Raw genomic sequence first — 666 nt, 5'->3', positions numbered from 1 at the left:
CACGGTGCTAATATCAATGAGTGCCTCTCTTTGGGTCGGGGCGGTGCATCCGAATCAGGCAGGACTCCAGAATCCAGCCTGGACCGCCAGTGAGAGGGGCCCAACTCCAGCTGGAAGGCCACTGGGGACCCCAGGACGCAGGAACCAGAGCAGGTCCAGAGGTCTCGGGGACCCAAGGAATCAAACGCCATCGGCTCATTCTCTCTCTCCCTCCCTGTTTCCTTTCTCTCATCTTTGATTCCCTTCGCCTGACAAGTTTCTTTCCCTCGGTCTTCTGCCTGGGCTGAAGGACCGGGGGGGCTGCCGGCCTCACGACCTCCCAGCCGTAAGGAATCCAAACCGAAAGGAGGAAACCTTCTGCGAGAGCTGGGTACCAGGGAAGGCTCTGATTGGACCACCTCGGGTCATGTGTCCAGCCCTGGCCCGACCGTTGTGGCCCCGCATGATTGGCTCTACTTGGTCACGTGGCCTCATCTGGGCTGTGGGTGCGATTGACGGTATCTCACGGGACCACACGGCTCGGGGGGAGCGGGCCCCCGGAAGAGGCGGCAGAGGTGTGTTCTAGACAGATGGGAAATTGGTGACTCTGCCACCAAGATCCGCCCCCTCCTCGCTCAGAGGGATGATAAAGGATGATAAAAATAGATTCTGTCCTTCCATTGCAAA

The sequence above is a fragment of the Panthera onca genome, chromosome D1, assembly GCF_046562875.1.
Source record: "Panthera onca isolate mPanOnc1 chromosome D1, mPanOnc1 haplotype 2, whole genome shotgun sequence".
Taxonomy (NCBI): domain Eukaryota; kingdom Metazoa; phylum Chordata; class Mammalia; order Carnivora; family Felidae; genus Panthera; species Panthera onca.
Note: the sequence above shows the minus strand (reverse complement) of the source record.